The 19040-nt window shown below is 41.4% G+C and overlaps 1 long non-coding RNA gene and 1 pseudogene across 2 annotated transcripts in view; both read right to left on the bottom strand.

Moving 5' to 3' along the window:
• Positions 1–6238: 6238 nt before the first annotated feature.
• Positions 6239–6674, bottom strand: LOC309374473 (protein S100-A6 pseudogene; annotated as a pseudogene). The gene has a single exon. The product of its transcript is annotated as a protein S100-A6 pseudogene (transcript).
• Positions 6675–16668: 9994 nt separating this feature from the next.
• The window catches only part of LOC309374477, a 34799-nt gene continuing 32427 nt past the window's right edge, over positions 16669–19040 (bottom strand). Inside the window, exons 2-3 of the long non-coding RNA XR_014170599.1 lie at positions 18980–19033; positions 16669–16736 (exon numbers count right to left, since the gene is read on the bottom strand). This is a non-coding gene — a long non-coding RNA (uncharacterized lncRNA). The remainder of the gene's footprint in view (positions 16737–18979; positions 19034–19040) is intronic.

The following is a 19040-nucleotide window of genomic DNA, read 5'->3' as shown; positions in this document are numbered from 1 at the left end:
ACAATCACAATGCCAATGGTATTTTCCCAGGTACAAAATATTTGACATAGGGTATATTATAGACTTGGGACGCAGGTGGCGCTGTGGGTTAAAGCCTCAGCGCCTAGGACTTGCCGATCGAAAGGTCGGCGGTTCGAATCCCTGCGGCGGGGTGCGCTCCCGCTGCTCGGTCCCAGCGCCTGCCAACCTAGCAGTTCGAAAGCACCTCCGGGTGCAAGTAGATAAATAGGGACCGCTTACCAGCGGGAAGGTAAATGGCGTTTCCGTGTGCAGCTCTGGCTCGCCAGATGCAGCTTTGTCACGCTGGCCACGTGACCCGGCAGTGTCTCCGGACAGCGCTGGCCCCTGGCCTCTTAAGTGAGATGGGCGCACAACCCCAGAGTCTGTCAAGACTGGCCCGTACGGGCAGGGGTACCTTTACCTTTTTTTATATTATAGACTTAAGCAAACTGGTTTCCCAGAGAACCCTGAAAACTGTAGTTCTGTGGCTGGGGCTACAGACCTTTAAGAGAAAAATCAAGGCCCTCAAGAATTCCTAGGATTCTTGGGGGGGGGCAGAATATTAACAATTTGATAGTTTAATTTTTGAAGTACCTACCCCAGGGAGGTTTTCTGGGTGCCTGCTTTGCTGTCTTATTTGCCCATGTTTCAAGAGGTAACACAGGATATTTTTATCTGCTTTGCTAAAGTTTAGTGCTGAATTTACCAGCTGCTTCTCTACTCTGTTGTCTGTTTATATGTGATTTTATATCTTCATTATACACTGCCCTACATGTTTTGCTGAAGGGAGATCTAAAAAGAATAAAAACATAAAGTAGTAGAAAAGTAGTATGTCTGCAGACTGTGTAGACAGATGTTTTTGGGTGCTCAAATGCATGGAAACCTACAGGAGGCTTCATTTCAGTAAGGCTGAGAATTTAGGAGTGGAGTGATACAAAATTCATTGGAAATGTAAATGCCATCTAATGGAAATGAGTGGTCTCATGCATTTTGGTTTGGGTTGGTTTGTTACAATGTTTGCATAGTTTTGGAATTACAAAATGAACTGAAATAAAAAAGAGCACCAAGGAAGGTGGATGAACTGGTGCCAACAGGTGAGGGGTTGCAATTCAAAGAGAGGAATTGTCTGTTTGTTTTCATAGAGAAATTCAGGGGTTTAATCTGAAATCAAGCTGGATTTGAGTTTTTTGGTGTCTCTGGTAACTTCTCTCTCTTGCATCATGGATGTTGGCAAATTGGATTTTAGAAAGGCAAAATAATACTAGAATTGGAACTGTCAAAGATTCAGAAGGGAAACTGTTTTAATGCTCAGGAACTTGGCAGTGTATTTTTTTTATATTATGTCTTTATGTTATGGATGGATGTTCTGTACTATTTCTATTGCCTAATGCAAATTTGTCATTGCATTTGGCCAGAACAATAAACTTATGAACTTGGAACTTATGGATAAGGATCTTGCCCATGGGACAGATCCAGTTCCCCAGCTGAGGTTACAGGGGGACTCAATTGGATTCTTAAATGGTGTGCATTTATATACACAACTTCTGTAGCCTGGATGTTATTTACACAGATATAGGGAGGTAATCACACACAACAGGACAAAATTAATTCTCGTTTTGGCACCCTCACTGAAGAGGCATGGTAATGTGGCCGAATCACGCTCTTTCTTTTTGCGGCTTGTCACAAGAGGCAGTAATTGTTCGGAATGACATTAAATGCAGTCAAGAGAGATGGGTTCATGCATATGTTTGCCTTCCCTCCCTTTGTTTGACAGGAAAACTGACTCCAAAGATACACTGTGGTTTCCTGCCGAGCTGATTAGAGGATCAGTGTGCAAAAATAAGCATTAGGTAACCATTTTAAACTTTGTTATATACATGTTCCCGAAACATTATTGGACAATTCCAGAGCATGAAAAATAATAATGTTGTAGGGTCAGTGTGACCTTAGTTCTGTGTCTTCTACCTGAAGACTACTGGAGAGAGAGAGAGAGAGAGAGAGAGAGAAATAATAATAATAATAATAATAATAATAATAATAATAATAATAATAATAATATTTTTATTATTTGTACCCGCCCATCTGGCTGGGTTTCCCCAGGCACTCATAAATATATATGAGCTGAGGTTGAGCAGATGGGGCTGTCAATTGAGAAAGGGTCATGTTTAATGCAGCTCATCATGGTCTCTACATATGAGCCAACAAATCTGCATAAGTATGTAGTCAAAAGTCAAACAGAAGAGTACAGGTAAGTTTTGAATTGGGGGGGGGGGATCGTGGGAAAAGGGGAATTATCTACTAATGTCCTCATAAAATGATTAGTACTGCAGTCTAATGTGTGCTTACGTTGCGTCGGTCCCACTGATTTTAGTGGTACTTGTTTCTGCATTGCATTTATAGCAGCGATGGCAAACCCTTCTGGGGGCCACATGGCTGTGTTGAGCAGGGCCAGTGGCAAAAGTGTACAGTAAGCTGGTTTTAGACATACTCACACATACTTCTCTGTCCTTTGTCCAGGCAAGCGAGAGGCATTATTGGCATTCAAGGACACATTCCAGCCGGGCAAAAACACTCAGGGAGTGCAAAGTAGGGCTAGGGAGAGGTATGGCCTTGGGAGATAAGGAGGAGGAGTCCTGAGGACCAGATAGAGAGGTCTATAGGGTGCTTTTGTTCTGAAGTACATGAAGAGGTCTGTGTATTCAGGAGAAGGTCATCTAGTCGTCAGGGAAGTGGATAATGTTTTGTGTGTTTTGCATTAACAGGAAAGAGCTGTCTCCTTAACTGAACAGAACTGTAAGCCCCTTCCCATGCGGGACTTGGATTGTCCCCATACTCTACGAACAGACTCATATACTGTGGATATGGGTATGCCAATATAAGCAGACATTTTAGAATTCTGTACTGAAAGTAAACTATAGGACCAGAAAAACAATCTGTTACTGGAATGGATTTCATAAGAATGCCTCTTGCTGTTTCGCTGCATTGAACCAGTGAACTTGCATGCCACCTCTGGTCCAGAAACCCATGTATATTTAACCACTCAAAAAGTAACTCATATTCTTTGACATTCCAACAGAAGGTATTATTGTGTTGGCAGCAATTAATAAAAATTCTGCTTGGTTCTTTGTTGCAAATAGATTTGCCTTTGGGCTGGACCATCTGCACCAGCCTGCAGCTTTGCTTTGGTATTGTTTCACTTTAAGTTCTAGCCTTTTCCATGAAAAGAGAAAACAGTTGTGTTCCTAAAAACCTGCCCCAAATATAACTCTGTGCTAATGCAGGGTTTGTTACACAGAACTGGGATAGCTATACCACAGCAGCACTGAATAATTCATATTCACAGGCTCTATCAAATGAGATTTACCCTCTCTGCCTGTGCAATGTGTTTGCATTTCCATATACTTGCAATAATACTTAGATGAATGATAGTGGATACAGTTGAAATCCGAAATGATATGGGCATGACCAATCTATTCTGCAGCAGATCTCCTCTTAATTCTGTTTGGTATAATGTTCAAATGCTGTTTTGGTCTCTGAAAAGCAAAGCATTTATTTTTTTTGCATCATCTTTAGGCCATACAGAACTCTTCAGCAGGTAGTATAGAAAAGTAGCTAATTCTAAATGCTACAGAGAGCAAAGTGTGATGTGGCAGACAGGTTGACAGAGCAATCCCATCTATGGTGATGGGAGCTCCACATTACAGCCACTGCCACCACCTCCAGAGCCCTCCCAGCAGTTTGGATAGATGGGAAGTGCTTGCCTGTGGTCAGTTTACCTTTTGATGTCTCTCCTACCCCCTAAAGTATGATATATGACAATTCCAGGGCTGGCATTGGTTTAGAGTTTTGAGGAGGGGTGTCTGAGGGGAATGAGTGTGCATAGGATGCTATGGATCTATTGCCTTTACTGACGTGCCTGTTCCTGGCCACACTGCCATTGGAGAACCTCCAGCATTGGAACAACAATGATGGTGGAGATTTTCATTGCCACGCAAGACAGACTCCCACCACCACCACCACCAGCAGCAGCAACTTCTCAGATGGCAGAAAGGGAGGCCCACAGCACCACGTGGTCTTTCACCTGTTCTCCCAGGTAGTTAAGGATTTCTACCTTACGCTGCTCTCTCCTAAGAGTAAATCCCATTGTACTCAGTGAATCTTGCTTCTGAGCAGACAAATATTTTCCAGTTATGTTGTACTTCCCCTTGGTTGGGCTATAGTGTTTTTATTTTGCCTCCTTATGATTTCAGGCTAATTTCTGTGTTGGTCTGTTTTTGTACTGATTAAAAAAAAAATCTACTGTAGTTATATTTTAATTGTTTTTGAATTGTGAAGAACCAAGAAGCTATTGTTGATTGGGTGGTATATGTGTGTTTGTACATTTTTGTTTTGTATGTTATTTTCTTTTTATTTGGTTCGCAATTGATTTCACTTATATTTTACCCTGCTGTTAAGTCACTTTGAAACTTTTGTTTGTATAATAGGTAAAGGTAAAGGGACCCCTGACCATTAGGTCCAGTCGTGGATGACTCTGGGGTTGAGGTGCTCATCTCGCTTTACTGGCCGAGGGAGCCGGCGTACAGCTTCTGGGTCATGTGGCCAGCATGACTAAGCCGCTTCTGGCTAATCAGACCAGCGCATGGAAAAGCCCTTTACGTTCCTGCAGGAGCGGTACCTATTTATCTACTTGCACTTTGACGTGCTTTCGAACTGCTGGGTTGGCAGGAGCAGGGACCGAGGAACGGGAGCTCACCCCATCGTGGGGATTCGAACCACCGACCTTCTGATCGGCAAGCCCTAGGTTCTGTGGTTTAACCCACAGCGCCACCCGCTGTGTATAATACACACACCCTAAATCTGGGGTCCTAATGTGGTGCCGGTGGGTACCGTGGCACTCTCAGACACCAGTCAGAGCCCCTCTCATTCATTTTTTTAATTAGTGGTTTTGGCTCTCTATTTTTTTACAAGTTGTTCTTTTTTGTAGGAGAAGGAGTTACTGGCTTTTTTGAGTGTGTTTACTTTATTTTGGGGTAGTTGTAGGTGTAGTTGTAGGTCTGTTTGGAATTGGTGGTTTCTGCGCATCTCAAATTTTTCTTTTGTAAAATTGATATTTTGTGGTGTCTACCACAGGTTCTTAGATTTCCAGATGTGCTCCTTGGGCCGAGAAATGTTGGGAACCCTTTCTGTAAATAAGTCATTGAACAGGATTGACCCCATAATGCAGACAATGAACTGCCTTAAATGCTAATGCTATTGTACTGATAGAGTTCAGGTAACTGGGACAGAGGTTATCCCCTTCTGTTCCAACCTCAGCACAGAGATGGTGTACATGTGTGGTCTGCATAGAACAGGCTTCCTCAGCCTCTGCCCACCATATGTTTTTGGCCTATTACTCCCATGATCTCTAGCTAGCAGGACCAGTGGTCAGGGATGCTGGGAATTGTAGTCTCAAAACATCTGGAGGGCCAAGGTTGAGGAAGCGTGGCATAGAAAGTGAATGCTGTGTCCTGGCTTTAAAAATTAAGAGTAAGTGCTGTCCTGATTACAAATTAATTTCAGTACTTTGTAGGTTCCAATGTAATTCTCATTTCCTGCAGCTTTCACACAGGAAATTGTTCAGTGTAAGTAACTGTGAGTTGGACAAAGGCTTTTGATATTGTAAAGGGACCTCACTCTAGTCTTCACTAATTCTTTACCTACAAAAATAATTTGTCAGCATAATGGGCACTGTGTCAACCCCATGGGTGTCACCTAGTAGGCACTTTATAATCCTGCCAACGTAATGATTAAAATGTACTAGAAAATTGAATCAATCCATCAGTAGTACTCTATTCCTAGTGAGACTTGCAGTTCTTTATACCCACAAAATGCTTCTTTCTTCAATTTGCGCTGGAACCTCAAACCCAATAATTAGAACTGTACAGATAGGGATGTATGAAGGCAGTGGATGTGAACAGGCTGGAAGTGGAGTTTTGCAGCAGATTCTGGACATGTAACCTGTCACTCATGACTGCATAAAGAGGAGAGGTGCTGGTGGGGAGATAAAGCCCCAAAGGGGACAGGGCAGGAACAGTTCATCAGAAGAAGAGGACAGGAAGGAGGGAGAGCCATCAGCAGAAAACCAGATTTTGGGAGCCTGGTCACTAACCAGCACTGGAGCAAAGGCAAGGAAGGTGATAAGGCGGAGGCTTAGGGGATCCCCAAGAAGGTATTAGTATATATACTGTATATATATATATTTTTACAAAACTTAAATTTTATTGGACGTGAAACTGCCTACAGAGGTATAATCCCGAACCACGACACCTCGCCCCACCGGGGCATACATTTACGAACTCAAAGCTTCGTTGTAAATCATTGCCAGGGCACCCAGGAAAGTGACGTATTCCTGGAAGTTCACCACTTGGTCCCCATTGCGGTCCAGATCTTTCATTAATGCCTGTATCTCTGCTTCTTGCCATTTCAGTCCAATGGTGAGCTCCTTCTGTACCAGCTCCTTCAATTCCTTCTTGCTCAGGGTGTTCTTATCGCCATCCTTGCTGGCGTATTTGTGGAAGATGACAACCAGCACGCCAATAGCTTGGTCAAGAGGTGCTGCCATGGTGAGAGATCAGAAGCAAGATGGTCCAGTGCTGAGTGGCAGGAAGTGATGGGGAACGTGGTCAGGTCTTAGTATTGTTGAGAAATCCCCCTACACCTATACTTCTAGCTCCTTGGAGGATCCCTATGATGAGTCAGGTCCTAAACTCTGCTGAAAGAGGTAAGGACCCTTCATACCTTCTCTGAAGAGGTTAGTTGGGGCTCTGTATGCTCTCCTCTTCATTGTGAACCCCCATCTCAGGCATAGAAGCCAACTTCTAGGGGTCAAGGTCCCTTTGCCCCCCCTAAAATATTTGGCCCCCCCCAAGTTGATGGGCATTGTCATTCAGATGGTGTGTGTGTGCTGTGTCATGTGATCAATTGTGTGTGTGTGTGGGGGGGAACCTGGGCTTCCCAATATTTTAGTCAAGTTGGCACCCATGCATTTCTGACACCATTCAGGTGTTTTTCCACAAGGGCTCGTGCAGGATCACTCTGGAACGATCTGAGTTGGAAAATGCAGTCAGGGAAGTGGACAGACTTGATAGGCAGTTTTCCTCCCTCTGTTATAGTACTAGAACTTAAGGCCATTCAACGAAGCTAAATGGTGCTAGGTTCAAGGCAGGCAAAAGAAGGCACTTACCAGGCATAGTTCGCTCTCACGAGATGTAGTGATGACTAGCAACTTGGACAGGTTTAGAAGAAGAAGAGACAAATTACTGGAGGATAAGGTTATCAATGGCCAGTAGTCATGGTGGCTGTGTCCCGCCTTCAGTGTCGGAGACAGTATGCTGGGAATCACAAATGGGGAGAGTTCTGTTGCACTCAGGTCCTGCTTGTGGCGCTGTGGAAACAGGATGCTGAACTAGATGGGTCTTTGGTCTGACTCAGCAGGCCTCTTCTTAATTATGGTCTTATTTAAGTTCTTAGGTGGGCAGGTTGCATATCCTTTATCTCATCCCGCTAATATAGTTCTTTCTCTATCTGTGAAAGGGGGGCTGGTTTCAGTGAGACATAGAAAAAGAGGCAAATAATTCACTTTCAGCTCTGCAAGCGTCTCACTGCTCGGAAAAGTTGGGGCAAATGTAATGGTATTAATGGTTAGACAACAAGGTATACAAGGGCAATTCTATAAGGCTGATCAATGACTTGGCATCAGTGATAAGCAACAAAAGCTAAATTGGTCTACTCTGCTGGCAAATGCCCACCATTTCTGCTGCCTCATCAAGAGCTAAAATATTTTTTCCTGGCAACCTGTGGGGTAGTATTTTGTCATTTTGTGTGTATGCACATTCATTAAATAAATAAATAAATAAATAAATAAATAACACAGTGAGTTTCCATTTAAGAGGGCAGGTTCTTACTCAGAGTTTACTATTTAAAATTCAGCGTAAAGAAAACAGAGGAAGGGGAGGAGGGGCAGAAGGTATAAATAGGGAAGCAATATGTGGTTGTTTCAGTTACATATGCTTAGGTTTAGTTATAGCCCCAGTTACAGTAGGGCACGGAAGCACATAAATCAATATGAACATGGAAGCAATTATGCTATATAGAACCCCCTCCTCATCTTTAAACAGTCATTACATGTACCCAGTCCACATCTTTCACCTTCACCCAAACATCTTAAGAAATGGGAGCAGGAAAACTGAGAATTGCTGGAAAGCGATTCAAAAGCAGTTAGTATCTAGCTCAATTTATTTCAATAAAGAGCAGATCAATAGGGACCTAAAGCAGTCTGTCAATTTTTCTGTCACATTTATCAGAAATTCACTGACTTCAATCTTTTTCTTGCTGGCCGCTTCTTCGTGGAAACTTTCCTCAGACACAGCATTAAAATTTGCTAGGCACGAACTTCCGGAGGCGGCGCGAACGGCAATGGCTGCCAGCTCCTGAACGGGAGAGGGTAGCTCCGTCGAAACGGGTCGCCCGCTACGGCGAAGCGGGGACCCATCCAGAAAAACCACAGGCAGCAGAAGCCTGTGGTCCTGAGACCCGGCGGGCGCCAAAAGCAGCCCCTAAAACGACGAAGGGACCCCGTAAGGGGCTCCGGACCGCGGAGGGGGTAGCGGCGCTGTGGGTCGTTGCGCGATCAACGGAGCGAAGCCGCGTCGCTGTTGCCGGTGAGCGCTGACCTTTCTTCTTGAAACTGCTAACTTTGGAAAGCAACAACCCGTGAGTAATTTGGACAATATACTTTTAAAGCCTCTAAAAATTGTGAATTTGGCTGAAAGCGGAGTGACGAAAAACAGGAAGTCCGTCTTCCGCTGACACTGAACTTGAAAGTAAAGAGCAGGAGGAGTGGAGACAAAGAGTAATGTTTTGCATTGACTGATCTGGCACCTATTTAAACTGTTGTTCCTGGCTGATTTAAAGACTTTAAGTGGCTGATTTTTGGACCTTCATTGAGACAAGGATACCTGTCTTCTGTTGATCTATTGGATTACAAATAAAAGTAAGAAACCCAGGTACTGGAGCTGCTTGAGTAACTGAGCAGTCAGTCTGCAGGCTTTGGATACTTTGAATCTGAACTTTGGAACATACTGAGTTTGAATTTGTTACTTTGAAACACTTGCTGTCTAAGCACTTTTGGAAACAATGTTTGGCTTTAAGTTTTAACTCTGCTAAAATTTATCTTTGTGAAGATCTTTGGAGATCAATTCAGACTTACTAATTTTAATTGGATTGGACTTCCTCCCCAAAGACATCCTAAGCTCCACCTAGAGGATTTTTGGATTTACAGCAGTGACTTTGTTTTACTTTCTCTTTCCCGGCCTCCTGTTTGAGTGTTACCATCTGGGCTCTTACTTTCTCATGGGAACAATTCAGTTTGACCTTGGTTTTTAGATAACTTTGGAATGAGTGGAACAAGAAAAAGGGGAAGAACCAGACAAACAACGTTAACTTTACCGACAGTCTCACAGCGTAGATCATCTGTGCCTGCTTTGCCTACTACTTTGCCTCCTGAGGCAGAAGCGGCTTCCCTGCTACAATCAGGGGAGGGAGAAACTGAGGAATTACAACTGGAAGATATGGCCTCAGGAGCAAGTGGCACTGTTTTGGAGAAAATTTTCGAAAAATTGGAGGCTCTGGACAGAAAGGTTGACCAGCAATCAGCTAAAATTGACTTAAACACAGAAAGTTTAAATAGACTAACTGGACAAGTTGCACAGAATGTTCAATCTATTGGAGAACTGAAGGAGGCTGTAGGTGAAAATCGGAAATTGGCGGAAGACACTAGCCAAAGATTGGGACAGCTTGAAAAAGAAGTAAGACCACTCAGCAAACAAGTAGGAGAACACCAGATCTACTTTTCCATGACAGAACTTCGGAACAGGGAGGCCAATTTAAGGATACGCTCAATTCCAGAAGTGGAAGAAGGTAACTTAACTGAGTTCCTCACCAAAGAATTTTCCAAGTTTTGGAACTTAGAAGAAAAAGACTTTAAAATACTATCTGCTTTTAGGCTTGGAAGACTTATAAAGAAGGAGAAGCCCAGAGACTGTTTGATAATATTGAGATCAAAGGAGGAAAGGGACAAGATTCTAGGCTTGCACTACGGAAAGTCACTGGATATTTTGGACAAAAGAATTGAAATTTATAAGGATATTCCTAAACAGCTGTTGGATCTTCGATCAGACTACTCGGAATTAGTAAAATTGCTAAGGAGTAACTCAATTATCTTCAGGTGGGAGTTTCCCCAAGGTTTATCGTTTACTTTCAGAGGGAGGAAGACCAAAATTAGAACGCCGGAGGATAGAGACAAGTTTTTGGTGGCACACGGAGAAGATCTTCATAAAGGACTTGGATTACCCCCAGGGCCTGAACCTCCGGGGGTTCCTGCACCCCCGGACCCCCGAAAATCTGAGAACAAGGTACCCCCACAGCAAGAATAACCAGATATATTCAGGATGTCTCTGCAACTTTTGAGCTGGAACATAAATGGCTGCAACATTCCAGGAAAAAGGAGAAAAATCTTTCACATCTTAAAAAAGGAACATTTGGACATTATTTGCTTACAGGAAACACATGTGACTAGGCTCCACAGAAAAGTGTTAATAAATAAAAGACTTGGCCAGGAATTTATATCTTCGGATACAGTTAAAAAGAGAGGTGTGGTAATTTATGCAAAAGAGAGCCTTTCACCTAAATTTCTGTTTAAAGACGAGCATGGAAGAATTTTGGCGATAGAAGTACAACATCAAGGAGAAAAAATACTGATATTAGGAATTTATGCCCCAAATGAAGGAAAATCGGAATTTTACAAGAAGTTGCATGAGACTATGCTGGACTATCTGGACTACAACAACATCATTATGATGGGAGATATGAATGGAGTTGTATCAACCAACATGGATAAGTCACAGAGTCAAAAAATTTCTAAAGATGGGAGACTACCAAAGACCTTCTTTGAAATGACAGACAATATGGACTGGATTGACATTTGGAGAGTGAGAAACCCCTTGGGAAGGGAAGGAACATTTTTCTCTGAAGCCCAACTGACTTGGACAAGAATCGACCAGATATGGATAACTAGAGGTCTGGCACCTAAGATCAGAAAGGTGGAAATCTGCCCAAAGACATGCTCCGACCATAACGCACTGAGAATGGACATGACATTGATTCCAACCGGTTCCTTCAGATGGAAGATGAATGATGGCCTGTTTAGAGATCAGGAGATTACCAAGAAGGCCCAAAAAGCTCTAAAGGATTATTTTGAGATCAATATGAACACCACAGTGGAAAAAAGAACTATCTGGGACGCAAGTAAGGCCGTGATGAGGGGGTTCCTGATACAACAGAACACGGTAAAGAAAAGGAAACAAAACGAAAGGAAAGATAAAATTTTGGAAAAAATTAAGGAGTTGGAGAAGAAGTTAAGACTTAATCCGAAGTCTCAGCCGATTCTGAGAGAAATCAAACTTTACCAAGCACAATACTCCAAACTGATAAATCAGGAAATAGAATGGAAAATCAAACTAATGAAACAAAAAACTTTTGAGTCGGCTAATAAATGTGGAAAACTGCTAGCTTGGCAGTTGAAGAGGAGACAAAAGTTAAATACAGTGACAAATTTAGAGATTGAAGGAAGATGTATCCAGAACCCCGGAGAGATTAGAAAGTGTTTCCAGAGATATTTCAAAAAATTATACACTCAAGGGCCACAAGATGAAGCAGCGATTAAACAATTTTTAAAGACAAATGGACTGGCAAAGTTGTCAGAAGAAAATAGATCAATTCTGAATGGCAAAATAACACGACAAGAGATTGAGCAGGCCATCCAAAATATGAAACAGGGCAAATCACCAGGACCAGACGGGCTGACCTCCAAGTACTATAAGACATTGAAAGACTATTTGATACAACCACTGATGGAGGTCAGCAATGAAATTTTAGAGGGGAAGAAGGCGCCAGAATCGTGGAAAGAAGCTTTCATCACATTGATACCAAAATCGGAAACTGAAAAGACACAGCTTAAGAACTACCGTCCCATCTCCCTTTTAAATGTGGATTACAAAATATTTGCAGACGTTTTGGCAAGTAGATTCAAGAGGGTTTTAAACAAAGTAATTCATAAAGACCAGGCAGGCTTTCTCCCAGGTAGACATATGTCTGCTAATACAAGGAACATTATAGATATATTGGAGCTTTTACAAACAGACATAAATACTAAAGCTGTTTTAATTTTTATAGATGCGGAGAAGGCCTTTGACAACATATCCTGGAAGTTTATGAAAGGGAATTTAAAAGAAATGGGAGTGGGCCGGGGGTTTGAGAATGGGATTGATGCAATATATTCAGAACAAAAGGCTAAACTGATAGTTAACAATGTGGTTACAGAAGAGTTTAAAATTGAAAAAGGAACACGACAAGGCTGTCCGATTTCCCCGTTATTATTTATTTCGGTCCTGGAGGTGCTCTTGAACACGATTAGAGGGGACAGGTTGGTGGAAGGGATACAGGTCGGAGCGAAACAATATAAACTTAAAGCGTTTGCAGATGACTTAGTTCTGACATTACAGGAGCCAGAATCTAGTACGAAAAGAGTACTACAACTAATCCAAGATTTTGGTCGGGTGGCGGGATTTAAACTAAATAAGCAAAAAACTAAGGTGTTGGGAAAAAACTTGACAGATATTGAGTCGGAACAGTTTCAGAGAGAGACAGAGTTAACTGTGGTTAAGAAAGTTAAATACCTAGGGGTAAACATAACAGCAAAGAATCTGAGTCTGTTCAAAGATAATTATGAAAAATGTTGGTCTGAAATTAAGAGAGACTTGGATAGCTGGTCAAAATTGAAACTCTCATTGTTAGGTCGAATAGCTGCTATTAAGATGAATGTATTGCCAAAAATGTTGTTTTTGTTTCAGACATTGCAGATTGTAGATAAAACGGAGTGCTTCCGGAAGTGGCAGAAAGATATCTCCAAATTTGTCTGGCAGGGCAAAAAGCCCAGAATTAAGTTTAAGATATTAACGGACGCAAAAGAAAGAGGGGGCTTTGCCCTGCCAGACTTAAAGTTGTACTATGAAGCCGCAGCTTTCTGCTGGCTAAAAGACTGGCTACTTCTGGAAGACACGGACGTGCTGGATTTGGAAGGTTTTAACAATGCATTTGGATGGCATGCATATTTATGGTACAATAAGGTTAAGATTAACAAGGTCTTTAAGAACCATATTGTCAGAAAAGCAATATTTAATGTCTGGACAAGATACAAAGACTTATTAGAGAACAAAACACCGAGGTGGCTGTCACCTTTGGAGGCTAAGGCCCGAAAAGGACCCAATATGGAGGCCAATTGGCCAAAATATTGGGAAATACTAGAAAGGGATGGAGACAATTGGAAACTGCAGAGTTTAGAGAAAATGAAAGATAAAGTGCGAGACTGGTTACACTATGCTCAGATTAAAGAAGTGTTTAAGATTGATAAAAAGTTAGGATTCCAGGTGGAGAAATCGAAACTGGAAACAGAACTGTTAGAACCTAAGACCAAGGTACTTTCAAAAATGTATAACTTGCTGCTGAAATGGAACACACAAGACGAATTGGTTAAATCGGCTATGATAAAGTGGGCCCAGGATATTGGGCACAACATTATGTTTGAGGACTGGGAAAGGTTATGGACCACCGGGCTGAACTTCACAGCATGTAATGCTCTGAAGGAAAATGTAATGAAAATGATATATAGATGGTACATGACCCCAGTGAAATTGGCTAAAATACACCATTCGTCTGATAACAAATGTTGGAAATGTAAGGAAAATGAAGGAACATTCTTTCACCTCTGGTGGACCTGCCCTAAAGTGAAGGCCTTCTGGGAAATGATATATAATGAGTTAAAAAAGGTATTTAAGTATACCTTCACCAAGAAACCAGAGGCCTTCCTTCTGGGCATGGTCGGTCAGAACGTGTTAAAGAAGGACAGAACATTTTTTATGTATGCTACAACGGCGGCAAGGATACTTATTGCTAAGAGCTGGAAAACTCAAGATCTACCCACACTGGAAGAATGGCAGATGCAGCTGATGGACTATATGCAACTAGCTGAGATGACTGGCAGAATCCGCGACCTGGGAGAGGAGAGGGTTGAAGAAGACTGGAAGAAATTTAAGATTTATTTACAAAAGTACTGTAATTTGGTTGAATCCTAACAAGGAAGCCAGAGCAGAAATAACTGTCTACCATTAAATTATAATTTTTTACTTGAGTTTAATCTAAATACTGCACTTAAGATCATAAACAAGATGATAATTTGCTTGGAAAAATTCGTTTTTAATGATGAAGTGGAAGCGGGAGACGTGAGGGAGTCCACAATAGAATGAAAGGATGTTATGAAACCTATTCTGTTTGTTAAATATGTATCTGTAAAAAATCTTAATAAAATTTTTTATAAAAAAAAAATAAATAAAATTTGCTAGGCACTCTTACTATGCTGAACGCTAAGCAACAATCTTCCCTCCGAAATGGTCTGTCAGGCAGTGTTTTCCTGAAGCAACAAGAAATGGCAGTATGCAGTGCAACTCAAAAATGCTTGCACCTTTAATAATATTTTAAAATTTTAAATATTAAAACAAACAAACCCAAAATCTTGCACATAAATACGTTAGGCCATAATTATTAAAAAGGGAAGATAAGTTCTGAGCCAAAATTGTCTGTATTATTTAACTATTTCCTATTTCCTGCTTCTTTTCCAAGTTAGTCCGAGTTAGCATGTGCTAGTGTTCACTTCTTGGCTTTAGCTTGGCCAAGTATAAAACCTACACTTCAAATGGCTTTGTTTGCCTTAATGAAGTTTAAGTTTTCTTTGTCTTTACAACCAGCAGCTTTGCCAGGCTATTTCTTTCTGCGTACTGTTGCACTAGATTTCCCAAATAGCAACACCAATCAGGTGTAACCATGTGGAATCAGGCTCACCTCTAAGGCAGAGTTTTGACACTTGGGACATGGCATATCCAACATGCATATTATATGAGAAGGGGCGCTGTCACCTTTCAGCAACCCAGAAGGTGGAAGTAAAACCGTACTGTTCTTTTTTTCATGCTTTGTCATATTAAATCGACTTTGAGGACCAAAAACTACATGTCCCTTCCTTGCTTTCCAAAGATACAGTTCTTCAAATACCTAGAGAAGGCAGGAAAACAAAGGAAGACAAGAAGGGAAAAACACATCCCCCTGCACATAAATTATTTCAGTGGTTAATGAGAAAAGATTCTTCTAATGAAGCTCTCATCCGTGAAGATTGGAAAACAAACTGCAATGCATCCTCTTAGGTTCACAGCAAAATACGAACCTGTCACAAGGTAGAGAACTAGGTCGCGTGGAAGTTAATGAAAAACCATGAATGGAATACATTGTGTCACAATGCATCATCCCAATTAAGAGATTACAGTTAGAATTCTATTCACAGTGATTAATGTGCTTGATTGAATTGTGGGGTGTTGGTTTTGTTTTCTTAAATTAGAGAGTTTTTCTTATTTGTTTGAGTCATTTCTGAAACTAGGATTGCTAACTCTAGAACTAAACATTTCTGGTATGGAGAGAGAGCTTGATGGTGGAGACAAGTCAGGGCAATAGAGCTCAAAGCAAATCTGATAATGGAGACGTTGGGAAGAGTCCCATGAGAGTGAAGCCAAGTGTTAGAGTTTGTTATACTAAGCGGGTACAGCTAAAAAAAACCCCAGAGGTGGTGGAGAATCTGGCATTGCACCTCAAAAAATGTTACAGCAGGTGATTGGCAGGTGGGTGTCTCCACAGATCTGTTGCACGGTTACAAGACTCCAAAATAGACTTTATTCACCCTCTACAAGTTGGAGGGAGACTTTCTGAAGCAGGCAGCAGCTTCTGCTCATGGAAGCTCGAGGTATCTGACATGGAATCCCCACTTCAGACAGTTGTCTGCGCAACTCATTGGAGACAGAAACAGCAATGCAAGGGAGACAAAACTAGCTCACTAATCCCTGCTCTCCACATCCACACATTGTATTTCCAAATTTGTTTTCACACCAGATGTTTTGGACTACAACTCAGATGGCTGGGGCTGATGAGAACTGTGGTCCCAAAAATCTGGAAGGTACCAGGCTGGTGACGGGCTGAGCTGGAGACTTTAGGTAGAAAGATGGCATAGTTTAAATGAAAGAGGCCTGATCTGGAGAATGAGTCAGACATCTCACCATAGCTGTCAACCTTCCCTTTTTTTGTGGGAAATTCCCTTATTCCAGCACCGTTTCTCGCTGCTTCCCGCTTCTATCCTGGATTGTTAGATATCCCATAGACTGTCCCTGGGACACGTGAGGCTGCTGATCCCTTATTTTCAAATCTGAAAGTTGACAGCTATGCATCTCACACTTGCCTTAGAATCAAAGTGATGAATTTTTCCAGTGATGCAGCTCCTAGGTTCAGAAAAGGCAACAACTTTGTTCACCTGAGACGCACTTTCAACAATTTCTAACTGATTCAAGCAAAATTCTGTTGAAGGTCAGCAAGACAGATGCACATTTTTTAACTCTGTTTTTATTTTTAAAAGAATAATTGTTAAATAACACCCACCCACACCAAAGTGACATATTTTAATATGTTTTATATCATTCTACATTAATTAATAAAAAATTGCTTGCTTTCTTGTTTTGCAAGTTGATGGAATCCCAGGTTTCCTCACAGACCTGAAAATACAAAAATACAAAATTAGCCGTAAACTAATTTCTGTCATGGATATTGATTTTTAAAAAATATTTCTGGTTCTCTGTCCAGATTTGCAATGTACAAGAGGTATTACAATGAATAAAACACAACAAACATCTTAAACGGCCATTCCATATCCAATGGCACCCACAGTTTGTTACCACCTGGCAATGATAGGACAGATGCTGGCTCACAGCAGTGATGTTATCTGTTTGCATCAGCCAATAGAGGCCATGCTTGCATCCATGCAACCCAGGGGAGTATCTGCCACTATTTCTCATGTCAAGTGCAGCTTTGGATGAGGCCCTGAGCTTGTTTAAGAATTCCTCGTACATTCTTTTGACAAACCTTTCCTGTCACAAGCTGGAAAAAGTATGTGCTAAATGCCCCTCTAAAGTGCCTCCAAATGGATTTTCTACTCTGTTAATATTTTAGTACCCTTTACAATACACATCATTAAATGTGTGCACTTTGTAAAACTATGAATAAGAGTCTGTATAACGCCATGCATTTCATACTGAATGTAACTGATTTTTTTCTACGCTGCAGAAGTAGTGGTCTGTTACTCGAAACAGCCACTTCTCTGGAGGGATGCTCAGCACAGTCCATATATCTTAGTTTCTTCCTTGCAAATGGAAACTATCATAGTGTAGATGATGCTCGTTTCCCCCCCCCCTCTTAAGCACACTCTCTCAAAATAATTCATCCTTGGGGTGTATTGTACTACATGCTATCATTAAATGAGCACCTGGATGATAGATGATTTGAAGGTAATTTGTTTTATACTGTATTGTATTGTTATTTAACCTGTTAGCTTCTTTGTGTTTCCTTAGAAAATAACATGGGGGGGGGAAAGTTATACAATAATTAGAATAATAATGATAACAGGCAGGGTTATGTTTGAAATGTTTCACAATAAATGAGAACTGAATTAGAGCAGGAACTCTTCGCTTTAGCTTTGAGATTTTTGGGAGTGGTTGTTGACACAGTGGTGCTCAACCCCCACTATGGTAAAACAGTAAATGTTCCTACAGACTTCTGAGGGTAGTTCTTTCTTCCATTCAAAATTCAGCATTCAAAATTCACTTCAAGCATCCCTCCCCCCTCTGCCCCACTGCTGAGGCCAACCATGAAGAAGAGTGAAATCCTATTTTCTTTAAAGACAAATATTTCAGTTTGATAAAATTAATTGTAGCTGCTGCTTCTTTGCCTCCTGTCATGAGGAATTTCTGTCAGGAGGTGATTATATAGATGTGAAAAAAGAGATATACAGGTGACCTGTATCGCTGGAGAATGCAACGTCAGCATTGGAAGGTCATCATTTTTTTGGCTGGTCATAGGGAGACTAACAGAGCATCCAAGTGGAAAGGTTTCTAAGATAGTGCCTCTTCTTCAGCGGAGCACAAGGAGATCATAATAAGCTGATTGGATGCAATATACGCCCCACGGGAAAAAGTCCAACTACTGCTATAGAGCAGAATGGATATGGATTGCTTCCAGTATCTCCTTACTTGGTCAGCATAGAAATGATTGTTCAAATTTTTTCAGTGGACCTATGGTGCAACTCTTTTTTGTGTGTGTACAATGTAGCTGTACAAAGGAACCAAGGCAGTGGTGGGGAGAGAGAAGGAGAGAGCACATTTAAGTAGAAAAACAAACCACTGAAATACTGACATAGCAGTTCAACAGATCTGCCCTGCAGCAAATAAGAAGATGAGTGTTTAATGAAAGCTAAGATCCAGCTTAAATGTAATTAACGCATTAGTAAGTGGAGAGAAATCATGTCAGCTCCTTGTTCGCATCTATCATAGTTAAGCATAACTTTAGCAATGGCCACTCCAAATCTTTGTGTTATTGTATTATTTTTTTTGGAACAGTATTTAAAAAACACACAAAACCCCTCATGTAATGAATTCCTTTAATTCTTATTAAAGGGGGAGTGCCCTATATCACAAGCAGTGGCTGTGGCTATCGGTTCCTGCATTTAAGGTACAAATATTTAGGAGGAGGGGGAAATCAGATACCATGAAGTATCCTATTAATTTGAACCAGCTCTGCTGCCTAGTGTTAAAGTTCCTCAGAAAGACTCATTACGTGTCATAAAGATGTATAGGTATCCTCTTCTTAATAAGATGGAAAATAGCAAGGGACTGGAAGTCCAAGGTTACATGATACAGAGATGGTTTACCATGATTTGGCAACCGGGCTTGGCAGAAAGGCTTACCCGTCAGAGCAGACTGGCAATTGTAATTCTTGAAACCTGGTTTCCCTTTCTTACCTATGTC

The sequence above is a fragment of the Podarcis melisellensis genome (assembly GCF_964234715.1).
Source record: "Podarcis melisellensis genome assembly, chromosome: 7".
Classification (NCBI taxonomy): Eukaryota; Metazoa; Chordata; class Lepidosauria; order Squamata; family Lacertidae; genus Podarcis; species Podarcis melisellensis.
This window is presented reverse-complemented; position numbering and strand designations above follow the sequence as displayed.